Source organism: Xyrauchen texanus, chromosome 38 (genome assembly GCF_025860055.1).
Source record: "Xyrauchen texanus isolate HMW12.3.18 chromosome 38, RBS_HiC_50CHRs, whole genome shotgun sequence".
NCBI classification, from domain to species: domain Eukaryota; kingdom Metazoa; phylum Chordata; class Actinopteri; order Cypriniformes; family Catostomidae; genus Xyrauchen; species Xyrauchen texanus.
In genome coordinates this window covers 20174730-20193278 of record NC_068313.1, presented here as the reverse complement: position 1 = coordinate 20193278, position 18549 = coordinate 20174730, and the positions used below count along the sequence as shown (strand labels likewise).

At 37.7% G+C, this 18549-nt stretch overlaps 1 protein-coding gene across 1 annotated transcript in view; it reads right to left on the bottom strand.

The window, feature by feature from the left end:
* Positions 1-18549, bottom strand: part of grik4 (glutamate receptor, ionotropic, kainate 4) — a 552444-nt gene that overhangs the window by 486391 nt on the left and 47504 nt on the right. The window lies entirely within an intron of this gene.

Sequence of the window (18549 nt, the reverse complement as noted above, 5' to 3'; positions counted from 1 at the left end):
CTCCGTCAAAACACTGCAGTTTAGTGTTTTTTTTGTCTTGGATGTTGTCTGCCTTATTGTGTACAACAGACAAACGCTTTTGGACATTGGTTTGGCAATTACACACCGAAAACCGGACTTCAAATTCCTCAATGCCGACCCGCTGTTTACAAACACGCCAGTGGAGCCCTTTGTCTGGGCTGCCCAGCCGCGGAAACGCAGAAGGAAAAGGGAAAAATAAGCCGCCGTTCTCATCAGAGTAAGACGTCGTGCAAATCGACCCCCGCTACCCAGTATTCTACTTGCAAATGTTCAGTCTCTGGACAACAAGCTCTGCGAGCTGAGAGCGTGGATCTCTTTCCAATGAGAGACGAGGGATTGCTGCGTTATCTGCCTTACAGAAACTTGGATGTCTGCGGAGATTCCAGACTCGGCCATCGAACCCGCGGGGTTCTCCATGCACAGAGCGGACAGAGCGAAAGACCTCTCAGGTATGGTGTGGTGGTGTATGTTTTATGATCAACAAATCATGGTGTGATCAGAGGAACGTACATTTTATCAAGTCTTTCTGCTCTCCTGATCTGACGGCAAACAGCCTACAGAGAGGAGGTGCACACTCTGACACAACAATGTCAGGAGCACAACCTCTCCCTCAACGTCAGTAAGACCAAAGAGCTTGTAGTGAACTTCAGGAGGAAAGAGAGAGAGAACACAGCCCCATCACCATTAATGGAGCACCGGTGGAGAGAGTCAGCAGTTTCAAGTTCCTCGGTGTCCACATCACTGAGGAACTCACATGGTCCATTCACACTGTGGCCGTTGTGAAGAAGCCTCACCTGAGACGGCAGAGGAAATTTGGAATGAACCAACACATCATCACACGGTTCTACACCAGCACTGTAGAGAGCATCCTGACTGGCTGCATCACCACCTGGTACGGCATTAGCACCGCCCACAACCGCAAAGACCTGCAAAGTGTGGTGCAAACTGCCAGAAATATCATCAGAGGGGAGCTTCCTTCCCTCCAGGATATCTATAACAGGCGGTGTGTGAAAAAAGCTCGGAGGATCATCAGAGACTCCAGCCACCCGAGTCATGGTCTGTTCTCACTGCTACCATCAGGCAGGTGGTATCGCAGCATCAGGACCCGCACCAACCAACTACATGACAGTTTCTTCCCCCAAGCAATCAGACTTTCGAACACTTGATCTCTCACGATCAACAATCATCACTGCACTTTATTAATTATCATCTTGTATCACACACTGGACTGTCACATATATTCTCCCCAATTCAACTACTGTATATATATTTTATATACCCTTACCCTTATTTTTTATTTTTATTGTATGTGTATTCTATATTGTGTGTATTGTTTACTGTACATTGTATATTGTGTAAGTATGTGTACATTTGTTATGTAAATTGTGTTATGTAAATATGTTGTTTATTTTAATTGGTACTGCTATGTTATTCGGAACTGCACACAAGACTTTCACCTACTGTTGCATTTGTGTACACAGTAGTGTGACAATAAAGTGATTTGATTTGATTTGAAGCATGCACGCACGCACACACACTCACTCACTCACACATAAAGAGAGAGAGAGAGCACACAAACACACACAGATAGAGAGAGAGACATACACACACACACACCTGCTACTTTGTTACATTCCAAGCACAGAGAAGCCGTCTGCTCCTGCTTTCCTGCTCTCTTTACTCTCTGTAGTGTGGGAACCTACAGAGACACACAGACAGACACACAGAAACATGCACACACACACACGCACGCACACACACACACACACACACACACACACACACACACGCACGCACGCACGCACGCATGCACACACACACTCACTCACTAGATAGGTAAATTTCCAGAAGATAATGTGAGTGGTGCTTTCTGTGGCAAAATTTCTCACCAAGATGTCCCACCAACTGCCCCAAGTTGAAAAAGTCCACCCACACAACAGTAGGATGCTCTGGTCAAGAGATATTGGTGTTGTTCCATGGTTGCTAGGGTAAGCCAATGTGGTTGCTAGGCAGTTGCCAGGGTGATACTAAGAAGGCTGCTTTCTGTCTTGAGTCATACAAGCCAACAATGAAATCTCTACAACATTCTGATCCTGAGATACACATCTAAGCGATTTGGAATGGAACTCAATGGGGTTTGGTTGCTAGGGCGTGGCTAAGTAGTTTCCATGATGATACTTGAAGACTGAATGCTCACCCAAGTTAAACAAGCCAACTCTCATGTCTCTAGGACATTCTGATCCAAAGATATCCCTCTCAGCAAATTGGAATGGATTTCAATGGGGCTAGTTGCTAGGGATTGGTTAACCATTAAACAGAGTGATTCTTATTGGCTTCTTACTAACCTGACTCAAAGGTGCTAATCTGCAAGTCTCTAAGACATATAAGACATGAAGATATCCAAGTCTTTATTATAGTTGATTTTTTTACATAAATTATAACTTATTACAAACTAATGACATTTCCATTGATAAATGCGATCTAGCAGAGATTAATTTCAAACATTAATCATATATGTTATCTATATTGTTTGGAATTGAGATAAAGACTATATGTTAAGGAGTTTTTATGTACATTATTATTTATGTATTGCTTTTAAAACCCCAATAATGCCTTGGGTCACTTTGACCCAAGCAGTACCAAAGCATCCAAAAAGTGAACGCCACACAAGGGTTTAGTTAGAGCTGGTACATTCTCTGAAACAGGCTCTGGATAGTGGTTGGATTTCTGACAATGAATTAAAAATGTTATTCAATAAAAAACACCCAATTAGTTTCATTTTATTTGCTCCTCCAAATTCACAACAATTTAGAAAATCCTCCAGGTAGACCAGTGATCAGTGGTAATGGTAGCTTAACAGAACCCATTTAAAATGATATTGACTATTTTATTAAGCCCTTTTACCTTAATTACCTGCATACATCCAAGACACTAAAGATGCATTGAAAAAAATTCAAGAATTGAACAATATTGTAATTTCTTCTTATCTAGTAACTACGGATGTTGAGTCCTTATATACTAACATATGTTTAACACTTTATATTCAGAAGAAGATCTAGTATCATTTCACCAATATCTTAATAGTACCAACTCAAATGTTCAATTAATCCTTGAGTACAATAAGGAAAATATTAATTTTTTGGGCCTTGAAATCAGTAAAGATAAAGTTGGCTTTTTACATACATCAATATTTAGGAAACCTACTGATAGAAATACAGTTCTTCATGCTAAGAGTTTGCATCCTCTATCAAAACCCACTGCATAGGATTTGTGACAAAGAGCAAGATTTTGGAGGATAAATCTAAGGACTTAGAAAAACAGAGGGTAAAAGTTCGAAACCATCCAAAAAGCTAGAACACGTGTGAAAAACATGATAAGGACAGATATGTTAAAAAGGAAAATGAGATCTGAAACATCAAATAAAGTTTATTTTGTTACACAATATAGCACGATTGCTGAAAAAGGCAAACTTAGGTGAGAACAAAAATTCATCAAAGAGAGACTTTTTGGATATACAAGATTTGTTTTTTAGACCTTATTTATAATTGTATTTATTTATTTTTGTTATATGTGGCTATTAATATTTTTTGTGTGAGTATTATTTGTAATATTTTCTTTGAGTACGAAAACCAGTAACAATTGTGAATGTAAACGAGTGATATTCCTCTCACCTGTCTGAAGTTTATTTGTTACTCTCCCTGAGGAAGTGTTACGCCGGAACATGTAGAAGAACTGTTTTACATTTTATATTCAGCCATGTGATGATAAAGACTTTTTAATTAATAAGAGTGCCATGGTTATCCAGCTTTTTGTTTTTGGACTATTATGAACCCTTGACCATAGAGCACCTTAAGTTTATACTCCACCCTGGGAGCACTCTCTTTCGTTGGAACATGTTTTGCCCATGCTCTACGGCTGACCAGAGATACTGTTCTAGAACGGGTTTTCACACTTCAGTCCCCTTTAAAAGAACCAAACCATATAAATAAAACAGTGAAACACAGAGGGATAACATCACTGTGTCATATACTGATTTTGAAATAATCTCAATTAATCAGCCTTAACAAATTCTTTTATAAACTGAAAATTTAAATGGGCGATTTCACAGTTTAGGCCTGACTGCAAGGACAACAGCCTGCAAAATCAATCTTCATGGAGAAAGCCATTGTCCTCAGGTTAACATCCTGAGGAAACCTGGGCTACAGCTGTGTGAAAGGCAGGATAAATCTGGCAATGGTAAACTAGTAAACTTTGATCAAAATTGAGTTGATGTAAAATTCAACGTATGTAACATGGACGGAAAAACAGTGTAACTTCAAGCAGAAAGTGTGCTTAACCGAATTCAGTTTAATAAAATTCTGGTTGAATCCAAGTTCATGTTTTGCTTTGTTCCTAATTTGGTATAGTTATGAGTAATGCTTTGTGTATGGTTCACAAATCTGGTAATAGGACTTCCATGCAGGCAGGGTGGCCATCTAATATTATCTGTTCTATAAACTTAAAGGTGCATTTTTGAGTCTGGTATGTATATAAACTTAAAGCCAGCAAAATTACTAACAAATACCACAGGTATAGTTTTCAAATTTATTTGCCAAATGTAGAAGACAAAGGAACTCCTAAGTGTGCAAAGTTATAACGTGTGTAACGTGGACGGAAAAAATTAAACAATCCTGCAAGATTGCCTCTGTAACACAAAATAATAACATTTCATAAAAACTGGCAAAGAATAGAACAAGTTCATAACACATTAAAATAACCTGTCATCATAGGCTACTATCAAATTTAAAGATCATACATCGTGAATTAAATAACATTTGTAACGTGGACAGATAAAATGAGTAATTCTGCTGAATAGAGCACCAATAACTCTTTATGCAAAGTAACCCTGAATATTTGTTAACTAAAGCACCTTTAATTTACTGCAGAAGTAAATGGAAGGCAGTTGAGGCAGATAAATATAAGTTAAGCAGCGGTCAGGGAGAACCTGATAGCTGCCTGGTGACAATCATGGCAGTCGGTATAACCTACTGTGACCGTGTCCTGCAGTCCTGGAATGCTAAAACAACTTCAAACAAGTCAGCAACTTTGAATGGGTTATGTCCCATTATGGTAACAGGTCCATAAAAGATCCACATGGGATGAACACACTCAATGTCATCTCTCCTTGGCCACGAGAATGAGTTGCATGCCGGGTCTTTGTGTAGAAACTTGAACTTCACATGAGGGACATGTTACATGATTTAACAGTTGTATGGAATTATTTTTTAACACTTGAAATTTATAATTATGTTTAATTATATGCTCTGAACACCACAGTAAACTTAATTTACAGAATAGCTGTTTAATTTCTTGAATACACTTCTTAAATTAAGAATCTGAAATATGAATGATGACTGTTAGTCTCCATGTTCATGTCAATTACAAGATAAGGATATTATCTTCTCTATGATAGGCTGCAATTTACAGAATATGATGCTGCATGAATGGTGACCTACAAAGTATTTGGAAAAGTTTTTTGATTTCATATTAGGCCTACCGGTGTGTTCCTTTTAAAATAATGAATATAAGCTACTTCAGACATTTATTAGGCATGGTGTGCTAAATATGATTAGGAGAAATAATACACAAAATTATAGGCTCATTCTACAGAAACATCCACTTTTGGTATGGCAAGATGTCTTCAAATTGATTTATTTTTCTAACATTTAAACTTACATCACATTATTAGATTACCCTTTGCCTTTATCAATACGCATAAATGACAGCTTAATGATGTTTCATATTTTTTGTGCATTTATTTAAAGACAGCATGTACCATTTTTTTTTCACTGGTGTTACCCTACTTCTTTGGCAATATTAATTTTTTCAGCACATGTAGTCAGAGTTATTATAATAATAATAATCCAACAAATAAGGAGATTATGTTTTATTTATTTTAATCAGGTTTGTTAAAAGTGTGCTTGAATGAGGTTAGTTCAATTAGCGCAATTAACATATTTGAAAACCAGTTAAAATCAAGTAATGATGCAATCCTTTAAATCTTAACTTTTGAGTGCAGCAGAATTAAATGGATGTAAAATTATTATTATGGGACATTGTATTGACAAATTTTTACCACAAAGCTAATGTTTAATCTAGCTTTGTGTGCCGTCAGTGCGGAAAATCTGCGTGTGTTCCTTAACATGCCCAGTTTACTGTTGTTTAACGCCTATGCGATTGGCAGCAACAGTTTATTATAATGGCATAAGTGAGATTGTGTTAACCCACTATTAACGTGTTAACTTCGACAGCCTAAGCTATATTTTTACGAACAGTGGACAGAAAAAACAAAACAGAAGAAAAAAAAAAACAGAAAAAAATGTCATTGACGATGTTGATTTTCATGAACAGCTTATTGAGTCAAAATACGCCGAAAACAACGTTCGAAGTTGGACAGACTGAAAATTTCCGTCTAATTTACGAACAAGATGTGCAGAATCTGTCAAAATATATAAAACCACCATTCATGCATCTTTCACGATGAACACGACACCGCTTTCGGTCCGAAACCACTCGCAATCATCCGACTTGCACACTATTTTATCCTTTCTCACCACAATGATCCTATTTAATGTTTACTTAACCAAAGTTTACCACGTTCGTATCATTTTAATGTTCGTAAACTTTTGGACAGAATCCACAAACTTTCCCACATTCGTCGAAATCCGTGAAATCCTGTTACTCTTCCTCCCACGCAGAGCGACCGTGACCTAGACAATCTTATTTCTGACATGAGAGAACCGTTGAGACATTAGGAGATGAAATTCAGCGTCAGAATAAAATGTACGAGCGTTATGATTTTTGGACAGAAAATCTCGGCCCCTGTTTTATCCCGATTTATTAACAATTTATCATGCAGCAACGTATATGAGAATGTAACCCACTCAAGATGTTTTTATCGTTTTACTACTGATAGAATTACATGGAAAAATTATATCTCTGCTTCCTTTAGAATCATAGTTTAACGTGCGTAACTGCTTGGACAGAAAGTGTAACGAACGTTAGTAAATGTTTCCATTGCATCGTGGTAGATTAAGGGAATTATACTTTCAGTGTTAGTAGTAGTATTTTGTAGAAGACACACCAAAATAAATGTTATGCACCAAAATTCAGGATTTTATTAAAGCAAATTAAAGAAATGACTTAGGAAAAATCCAGATGCACTGAATGTCCCACCCTGACATCTGCAATTTCTGGGGACGGAAATAAAATAAAGTCTCATTACACGATAATGCCAAGGCTTAGTGGGATAAAAGTAACTTTATTATTTCTTACATCTATCTTTAACAAAATAGTAAACTAAAAATAAAAAAAATGACAACAACTGGGTATTATTCAATCTATATTGTTCATAACAACCCTTGTGGACAGAAACTGTGGAATCGCCCAAATACATTTTATTATTTTTAAATATATTTTTTGTAGGGCAGGGGAAGCAAAATTCTGAAGTACTTGACCAACTGGGTCAACATAAAAAATCCTCACTCTTGAGCACTGTAATTATAGCAGTGTATGCTTGTCCATGGAACTGTAGCCATGGATACAGTCCACTTGGTATGGGTGACTTTATCCAGACTGCCACCAACATGAGGTAGCAGATGGAAGGGCAGGACATGTATGGTGTCAGAGCACCTCTGATTTGCCCTAATGAAGCTAAACCGATTCATAAAAGAGACATTTGGAATGACTCATTTGCAGGCGTGAATGCTTAAGAGGCAAGCAAATCTCTGCCAGCTTGCTCCAGACAATGCCATGCCACGCTGGCTTTGCACGCATTACACAGCACCTTTGAACATCCAGCATCATGTTTATGCCTTTTGTTGCAAAGAGATGTGAGGAACCAGTGATGCTGCTATCATTAGCAAGGCTTTAAAGTTAACAAAGCCTCATGAAAAACATCCTCACAATGCTTGACCTCAGGAGGCTGGATTTTCCATTTCAAAAAGGTTTCAATAGCCAAAGAGTATAATTAATAATGTGCTCAAAGTGAAATAATTTTTAGAACAGGATGCTTGGCTATCAAGTGATCAGTCCTCAATATCAGCACAGCAAGAGACGCATTTAGCATTGTGGTTTTAGCCTGGGGCTAAAATAATATCTGCGTGGCTGTGTAAACAGAGCAGACGTTTATTTTCAGACACTGATACATGGTCTCTTTTTCTTTCCCAGGAGCTATGCTGATAGCTGACCACGAGCACAGCAGGGCACGCAGACAGAAGGGGGGGTGGTACACACCTATCTGCTGTCTTCACCATGGGAACTATTATCAGACCTGGTCATGCTGTGCCATTTACAAATAAATAAATCACCTTCAAGCATTAACACAGGGATTATTCACCTGTAGCATTGTCTCAAAGCATTGTCTCACACACTTTCCCAGCCATCATATATCTCACTATGTTTGATCTTAATGACAATATTCAGAATATATCTTGATAATTATGTAGTTGTTCTGAAATGACATTAAAGGAAAAGTTCACCCAAAAATGAAAATTCTCCCATTATTTACTCATTACCTCATGCCATCCCAGATGTGTTTGACTTTCTTTCATCTGCTGAACTCAAATTAAGACATTTACAACAATTCCTCAGGTCTATAGGTCAATACAATGGAAGTGAATGAGTGACAACATTTTGATACTCCAAAAAAGGTCAGCATAAAAGTAATCCATAAAACTGCAGTGGTTAAATCAATGTCTTCAGAAGCAATATGATAAGTGTAGGTGAGAAAATGATCACTTTCACATTCTTCTTCTTGTGGTTTTGGTGATTCACATTCTTCTTGCATGTCAAGCAAAAAAGGACTTAAATATTGATCTTTCAAATCAAAACATGTCATCACAGCTATGCACCATATATCCATAAATGCTGCAATCTTTAAAGAAAATCAATTGTGATTTACCTTGGAATTGTACAGAGGGAGTTTTCCCATTGCTGTGGTGCAGGTATCATAAAAATCAAGAGAGGCGGCCACACCCCCTTGAGCACCGCTCTGTATTTAGCTTTACACATCACTTGGCTGTGCACACATGAATGACGAGCCAGGAGCAAATCAACGGATCGCTTGTTTTGAGGGAAAATAAGATGGATTTTGATTTGACATAGATTTATGGCATGCAGTCAGAGGGAACAGTAAAAACGGCAATGCTTGAAGTCACTCTGCTTGACAGGCTTCTTTGGAAAACTGCTTGTATTTTTAGAACAGTGAAAAGGAGTGGACGCACACTGTCCACTAGCTCAGCTAAAAGACAGATGTCTTTCATTGAACTGTTCTGCCTTACTTATTGCTGCTTTTACACACACCTGAAGTCAATAAGATAACACAACAAAATGTTTTGTGAGTTGTATGAGACAAATGCATGTTTTTAGTGTGTGTATTGTCAAAATAAGAGATTAAATCAATGACCATTTGGGCTAACATGTTTTCTAAGTATAGATAAGGGATCATGTACAGTAAGCCGGTTATTATCTGGTGATTATCAAGAAACATGTCAATAAAATGTCCTAGTCATGTTTTAATCCATAATCAACAGAAACAAATAAGATATCATACTTTGCATAAAATAGAAAATAAAATAAAATAAGACTATTTTTTGGACATTGTGACATTATATTCTTGAAAGTCACACACACCACCTTACAATTCCCATTACCGCAATGCAGGCCCGCCCACAGAAATGACTGGGCCCCTGAAAAGGTCCAGTGAATGGGCCCTCCCCAAATCTGCTAAGCTACTCATATCATGCTGGTCTCTCTCTCTCTCACACACACACACACTAACATACATTTAACAGAGAGACTTGACTCTCAAACGATCTGCACTGTAAACCCGAATAAGTTGGCAAAACTCAAAACATTTAAAGGGGTTGTTGAATATGATTTCACTTTTCTAACTTTAGTTATGATTAGTGTGTAATGTTGCTGTTTGAGCATAAACAACATCTGTAAAGTTACAAATGAAGCATGAACACATGTTACAGTGCACCCCACAAACACAATCAAGCCTTCGAAAAAATGTGTTTTACCACCCCTTTAAGGCAATCGATTGCCTCAATGAAATTCAAAGTTTAAGTAAGCAGAACTGGCAAATTTTATTTTGTACTTAAACATTTCAAGGTACTTAAGATTTAGGAGTACACTAATTCATACATTTACTTAAAACTTTCATGTAATCTCAATTAGAACAAATCTCCCAGTTAACATTAATCTTTCACAAAAAACAACAACATTATATTACACTTCATTTTAGCATTTACTCTCAAGTGCCATCAGCAAAGCATGCTGGGAAATAGACATACCAGCCGCTTCAGTTAAACTTAAGTTTGTCTTAATTAAAATAAATTTCATAAAACTCAAAACAATGAAACAGTTCATTTTACTTAAAATATATCAGTTATGTGAACTAAATACTCTAATAAAAGTTCATTTGACTGAACTAATTAGTTTAATTTAACCAATTAATTATTTTGAGCGTCAGGATTTCTCAGAAGGAAATGAATCTTTGCCTCTTCTCTATAATATATAATCAAATGTATATTTCTGCAAGCATGTTTAAACTGGTTAACTGTGTCTAAGGCAGGCAAAGGCGTTTGTTTCCAAAACGAGTTTGCACGCCACTGCGCAATACACACAAACTACCGCGTGATGGCAGGTTCATAAACTGTGAACAATGGTAGCTTATTGTATAAATTAATATGTCCAAAAAAACGATGATGTCATACTTTGTAGTAGTGCTATCATGGCGTAATAATCTGTTTGGTTGTAAAATGTATTACCTGAATGAAATGAGATCGATTGTATCGTCCTGTGGAATCATTAATTCACAGACAGCATGTTCAATTAATAAAGATCTTCATCGCTGACGCTGGCAAAAAATGTGATGCATTTGAAAATTTGCTCTCACTTGACTGTACTGTAACGTTAGGTCCACGGCCAATTCATCCAACGCATGTTCTCAAATCTTCCTGTTAGACGACTTCGAGTCGAGTGTGAATTGAAAGCGCTTCAGACGATTCAGTGCGCGAGGAACTGAACAGATCATTCAAACTGATTCGCGAACCGATTTAGACAGATCTGCCAACTTGTTTGATGAAGTCTTTGAACAGAATCGACTCAAAAGAGTGATTCATTTGTGAATTGAGAGTCGCTCATGCCCAGAAAAAAATACAGCTCGCTTGGAATAAACTCATTAAAATTTTCCCCAAAAATCCTCAAGTAAATGTAGGCCTACTTTGTTACTACCCACCTCTGGTTAAATGCAGAACATCTTCGCAATTGGTGGTGGCTCTCTCGCTAATAGCCTCCTGGCTATCGTTAGCCTGACTGGGAGCACTGACAGGTTTCTGAGCTGACTGAAAAAAGTTGGTCAGTCGAATTTTGTTTGGGTCTAAAGCCCTTGCCAGCTCCCTCTTCTTCTTCTCCTTTCTCTTCTGGCACCCTGATTTATTAGCTGGCCCTGGCATACCAACTAAATGTACTACAATATTAAGTTAATTATTTTGTTCTTGTCACTTTTCTGCTGACCGCAAACTGGCGCTAAGCACTGGCGGATTTGACGTTACGTTACGTTTTAAAAAAAAAAAATAGCCTGCTCAGACCATTTTCAGGAGAGGGGTGTTTCATTATGACACTGGCTACATTTTACTCAAGCAGCATTAAATAAAATGCATTTTCAACAATTAATGGTGCTTTTTTGGTTCAACATAAAATATGGTAACCTGATATTTAGGATGAACATAATTATTGCTGGACTGCATGGGCCCCCCCCTAGCGGCTGGGCCCCAGAAAACGTTCCCCTTTATCCCCCCTTATGGACGGCCCTGCCGCAATGCGAAAAAAGATTGACATTATTATTCTCATTACCGAACTTTAAAATAAAAAGGACATTATTTCAATTGTAAAGTATACCACAGCAAAAGATGCATTTAACATGGTGGGTTTAGCCTGAAGCTAGAAGAATATCTGCGTGGCTGTGTAGAAAGAGCAGACGTTTATTTTCAGACACCAATACATCAGACACATGGTCTCTCTCTCTCTTTCCCAGGAGCTATGCTGATAGCAGTATATTCCATTGGTAATGCCTTTTATTTTAATTGATTTATAATGAATTTAATCCTTGTGCATTCATTTTAAAAAGTTACTCAGAGGTCCTTGGAGGACAAAAATGTCAGTGTAAAAAACTGCCTTAAAAATATGATATATTAATATTATTTTCTACTTTCACTGACTTTAATCAACATCAGTCCTGAGTACAACATCAGTACTACCAAATATTCATTCATTTTCAGGATTTTAACCCTTTAAATGCCTGTTTGTTTACATAATGCTGTTTTACACACAAACACACACACACACACACACACACACACACACACACACACACACACAATTTTAGCTACATCATTGTTCAATTGGCCTGCAGTGCTCTAAAATACAGCAAACAGAAAATAGGAAAAAAGCATGTATATGCTCCATAGGCTAAACATGAGAAAAACTGGTGTAAAATATAAAAAAGTTAGATTTTGAAGCCAGGGCTCGAGAATGAAAGCATAATAGAATTCATGATGTTATGCTTCAATGGCACTGTGATCAAATATTGCCGTTTTAATGGGTTTCAATGGGAACACTTTTGTCTGAGTGTAACTATTTTGTGTACACATTATATTATAGATGTATTATAGGAACTGAGGTTGAAATATCAAAATTCCCCTATAAATTCACACTCGAGGCTTATTGCCCTGAAGTAATGTCTCAATGCAAAAATCTTAAAAGTCTTAAATGTAGGTCTAATTCTCTTAATGCCAAATATAATTTCTAATTTTTTCTCCTCTATATACATATATATTTCCATCCTCATGATGCCATCTATTTTGTGCAGTGCCCCAGTCCCTCTTGCAGCAAAGCATCCCCACAACATGATGCTGCCACCACATGCTTCACGGTTGGGATGGTGTTCTTGCAAGCCTCACCCTTTTTCCTCCAAACATAACAATGGCCATTATGGCCTCAGTTAAATTTTTGTTTCATCAGACCACAGGACATTTCTCCAAAAAGTAAGATCTTTGTCCCCATGTGCACTTGCAAACTGTAGTCTGACTTTTTTATGGCAGTTTTGGAGCATTGGCTTCTTCCTTGCAAAGCAGCCTTTCAGGTTATGTCGATATACGACTTGTTTTACTGCGGATATAGATAGTTGTCTACCTGTTTCCTCCAGCATCTTCACAAGGTCCTTTGCTGTTGTCCTGGGATTGATTTGCAGTTTTTGCACCAAACTATGTTCATATCTAGGAGACAGAATGTGTCTCCTTTCTGAGCTGTGTGATGGCTGCGTGGTATTATGGTGCTTATACTTGTGTACTATTGTTTGTACAGATGAGTGTGGTAACTTCAGGCATTTGTAAATTGCTCCCAAGGATGAACCAGACTTGTGGAGGTCCACAATTTTTTTCTAAGGTCTTGACTGATTTCTTTTGATTTTCCCATGATGTCAAGCAAAGAGGCATCGGGTTTGAAGGTAGATCTTAAAGGGTAACTAAACCCTAAACCAACTTTTTTTAGTTAATGATCTGTAAGCATGGGGCTTTATTAGTACTGGTCATTGATTCAAGTACTTTTTTTGACATTTGTGTATAAAGTTTTTACACCATATATTCTACAATATATGGTGTAAAAACGTCTGAGTGCTGCCCTCTTCAGGTTGAACGGTAGCTACTGCAGTTGAATTTTCCTATTGGCTGTTGCGGTACTTCGTGACGTAGGCGGTGACAGCTCACCACGCCAGATTCATGTACATGTCGTCTTGCGATCGTGTGAGGAATAATAATAACATAGAGTCTGACAGCAGCTGTCAATTAATCCATCACTACGAGTCTCAGGTGCCCCCAGCTCAGCCCCGCACTCGGTTCGTTCCCTCTATCCCCGCCGGGGTCTGCCCACTTTTCCAGCATTTTCAAATATTTCTAGTGGGTGGAGTCAGACTCTGAGCAGGTGTTTAGTTACCTTTTAAAATACATCCACAGGTACACCTCCAATTGACTCCAATTAGCCTATCAGAAGCTAATTGCCTAAAGGTTTGACATTGTCTGGAATTTTCCAAGCTGCTTAAAGGTACAGTTAACTTAATGTATGTAAAATTCTGACCCACTGGAATTGTGATATAGTTAATTAAATGTGAAACAATCTGTCTGTAAACAATTGTTGGAAACATTACTCTTGTCATGCACAAAGTATATGTCCTAAATTACTTATAGCCAAAACTAGAGTTTGCTAACTTAAAATCTGTGGAGTTTTAATGACTTCAACCTGTGAATGTAAACTTCTGACTTCAACTGTAAGTTATCATGATTTTTTGTTTATTTGGTATGCAGCCATGTAATAAAGGGACATAAAATATTAAATTAAATGAATGTAAGTTAGAGCAAAGTGGTAGCAGAGTGAAACAAGAGAGAGAGACGTAAAACTAGCACAGCTATGCAGGAAATCGGTTGCCTGGAACAATGGCCAATTATACAATTGAATGATCGTTACACAAAATATATCACAGCAGAATGCAGTGATTGAACAATCAGAATCAAATATTCTGTGTAAAAAGTTCAGAATATATTAGATTGCTATCGAGATATGATGTATTCAGATATCCATCGATTTAATTTGTTGCACCATAACCATGGCAACCAACTTTCATTCCACAAAGTTGTTTATTCTGTTCAGCTGTGTTACAACAAAGGTAAAAGTTATGAACCTATTTAATCAAACTGAGTCAACACTTGTTTTCCCCCACATCGAAAAAATACCAAATATTCATGCGTGGAATATGACTGTTTTAATCCACACTGAACTATCTTACTGCCATGCTCCAGAAATAATTCTTGTTAGTCTTTTGCCATCCATTCCACTGACTCTTTAATAAACAGAAACAAATACAGTCCAAATCAAATCAGCAAGTATTTATGTGTGAAGAGCCACAGCCTACTGCTACTGGCAGCCACTCGCATTTCTGTGTTTTGATTCAGCCCCAGTTTCTATCCAGGAAAAGCTTAACATAGATCTAGACACTCAAAAACACTTATGAAAATGATGCCATAAGCTGAAACGATGATCTTACAGCACAATTAGCAGGTTAAAAGACTTTGATGTTGTTGCAGCCACATGTGGGCAATGCAAGTTTGAGTACCATTCAAGTCAAATCCCAATCCAATTTGCCAGGCTTTCTACTCATAATTTCCTGTCCTGTCTTTACCATCAATAAAAGTGGCAAAAATCAGTAAGTCAGTTCACATAACAACCAAATTGCCAACACATCCTGGCAGCTTTTTCTAGTCCTGCAAGTACAGCTCCAATTTACTTGAAAGGAGAATGTCTGAAATCTCTAAAACTGTTGTTCCAGATTACATTACAATAACTTATTTAAATTCAGCAATAATGTCAGAAAACAATGGCATAATAAATTGGTCTAGCTAATTCATACAGTTTGCAAGTTCTAGAGGAAACAAACTGGCGATTGGCTCTTTTAACTGTTAAATTAAATTGTCTTTTCTATTCTTACCACAAGCATATTGACCATTGTGATGCCTCTATACAATCTATACCTTTGGCTCTTTAAATTATGAGGTCGCCATATTTAGGGTTAGGATTTCCCCCATTCATTTATATATAAGTCGTTTCCTTCCTTTACCCTGCTATTTGATACAGCAGCCATATGACCCTGTAGCTCTAGAATGGTTGCCCATTGAAGCTTAGCATGGTTGAGCCTAGTCAGTACAGTCCATCGAATGAGACATTAACTGATGTCCAGACTCTGTTGTCATTAAAATCTCAGGGAACTTCTCGTAAAAATTTGGTGTGTAGCCCCGGTGTCCTGGCCGAATTCTGAAATACTGGTATGAGAAGTTGGAAAGAAACCAAGCTATCAACAGAATATCCCGTCGCTGGTTGCTTGTCACAGTTGGTTAGTACACGGGGTTTTTATGTCTCTACAAAAAGGACAAAACAAGTTGTTGATATAAGCTGTGTTATTTTTACAAAGATATGTTTTGAGGAAGACAGCAGGAAAAGCCATAGTTTTTGATAAATCTGAGAGGTAAAATGGAAAATATGTGCAGAGAGGCAGAAATGCAGAGTAAGGTCACGGTCGAGCTCCATTTGAGCGACAGTCCTGTTCCGGTCAATCAGTCGACAGGCTGCCTGTGGATGATTGACAGCGAGGGAGACAGGTTGAGAGTGAGTCGAAGCAGAGTCGAGCTCCCACAAACCACCCCAGGGCAGTCCCAGCACTTACCAACACAAACTCGCACAAGGATACTTTTCTTGGAGATAGATTTAAAATCCACATCCTACCGAGATTCTGAGGCCCCTCACATTGTGTAGTGGTTCACATCTGTCTCCAAGCATCCATTACCCCCTCTGATCTCCTACTATCTTTCTGCCTCAGCGTCATTCACACTCAGCCTAATGTCGCTTTTTGATACAAACATAAAGGCAGGCTTTTCAGGAACTATAATCCTACTCTGATACAGTATTGTAAAAAAAAAAAAGTACAAGAAAAGGGAAGGAATCAAAGGTCTCTTTTTCTGTTTGGCTGCTTACATTAGCAGCAGACTTTGACAGAAGGATTTCCATAGGATTAATGAGTAGCAGGAGAAGGTTAATAGGCCCGGGATTGGAGAAATCCTTCAGACCTCAAGAAATCTAAAATAAAAAATTCTCAGCACATTTATTTGGATTTTTTTTTAGTGTTGTTCAATCTACTTAAAAATGTTAATATCATAGGATCTTTGACACAGCTAGGGTGATATCAGCTAAAGTGGACCATCAGGTAAAATGGGCCATTTAAGGTTAGGTCATGTTTCATAATTCCCCCTACAAAAATTCAAATGGTGTGATCTGTTGCCACAGTGGTGCTTGATCTGTTAAAAGTGAATTGATTTGTTTAAGGCTGTTAAGTTGTGTGGGGAAAGACTTCAAATGGAGACTGTCTTTAAAATCTGCATGGTAAGGTGAGCTCTATAAGTGGATAATACTCAAGTTACAGGACATATTAGGTGTTTCATTTTAAGTGTTTATGTATGTTTTATTAAATTAAATTAAATGTATTTTATAAGGAAAATGCAATTTCATGTGGTGGTAGATAAAATGAGCCACTTTCCAAATACACTTTTAATGTAATTTGTTACTGCTCATCTTAATATCTCATCAACAAAATCATACATGAATTAAACACCATTTCCATCTAACTCCATATTCTTTATTTTTCCATAATGCCAAGAAGAAAAGAAACTAAGAGATCCAAAATATATACAGTATCTCACAAAAGTGAGTACACCCCTCACATTTTTGTAAATATTTGATTATATCTTTTCATGTGACAACACTGAAGAAATGACACTTTGCTGCAATGTAAAATAGTGAGTGTACAGCTTGTATAACAGTGTACATTTGCTGTCCTCTCAAAATAACTCAACACACATCCATTAATGTCTATAATATATAGTTATATTAATAACAATGAATCACAATAATAATAATTAATATAATAATAATAATGAAAACATTATGAAAATAATCATTTGAACCAGTGTTCTTGCAGTTTCAGCTGTGCACAATCCCTCATACATGCACAAGTATGTATATGCCGCTGCCATATCACCCTGCAGCTATTGCCTGGTTGCAAACTAAAGCTTAGCAGGGTTGAGCCTGGCCAGTACCTGGATGGGAGACCTCCTGGAGAAAACCAAGGTTGCTGCTGGAAGTGGTATTAGGGAGGCCAGCAGGGGGTGCTCACCCTATGGTCTGTGTAGGTCCTAATGCCCCAGTATAGTGATGTGGACACTATACTGTTTAAAAAAAAAAAAAAGCACCGTCTTTTGGATGGGATGTTAAACTGAGGTCCTGACTCTCTGTGGTCATTAAAACCCCCTAGGGCACTTGTTGTAAAAAGTAGGGGTGTAACCCTGGTGTCCTGGCCAAATTCCCCCATTGGCCCCTATCTATCATGGCCTCCTAAAAATCTCCATCCCTGAATTGGCTACATCACTCTACCATCTCCTCTCCACCAAAAGCTGGTGTGTGGTGTGCGTTCTGGGGCACTATGGCTGCTGTCGTATCATCCAGGTGGATGCTGCACACTGGTGGTGGTTGAGGAGATTCCCCCTATACTATGTAAAGCGCTTTGAGATTGAGAAAAGCACTATATAAATGTAAGTTGTTGTTGTTATAACAAAAATATTGTTGTAATGATTTTAAGAGGACAACCCTCAACTTGTAATTTTATGATGCTACACATTTGTTGCTACACAGTTTAAGAAATACACAGACATGCACACACATGCACACACATTCATTGTACTACTATACATTTGTCATGTCATTTTTTTATTTTTATTAAATGGATTGTTTATTGATTCATTGGCATGTTAATGTTTTACATTTTCTGGCCCATTTAACCTTATAAAGCGGCCCATTTTACTTGGTAATGGTGTGGTTGTCTTTTCG